Source organism: Penaeus monodon, chromosome 32 (genome assembly GCF_015228065.2).
Source record: "Penaeus monodon isolate SGIC_2016 chromosome 32, NSTDA_Pmon_1, whole genome shotgun sequence".
Taxonomy (NCBI): Eukaryota; Metazoa; Arthropoda; class Malacostraca; order Decapoda; family Penaeidae; genus Penaeus; species Penaeus monodon.
Genome location: NC_051417.1, coordinates 32,847,969 through 32,848,170, shown reverse-complemented (window position 1 = coordinate 32,848,170; position 202 = coordinate 32,847,969).

Here is a 202-nt window from a genome sequence, read left to right as displayed (position 1 = left end):
CATCGCGTGCCGTCGTGCGGTTTCCTGGAGATGGTCGAAGTTACATTCCCCCCCCCTGGAATTTTCACGTATTTATTCATGGTCGAGCTCGTTGATTTTAAGCAATTTGGAATATCTTTTTTTACTGAGCTTCGTGGGAGAAGAGGGGGGGGAGGGGGAGAAGGAGGAAACTGGAAGATTCAAAGAAGGAAGGAGATATGCC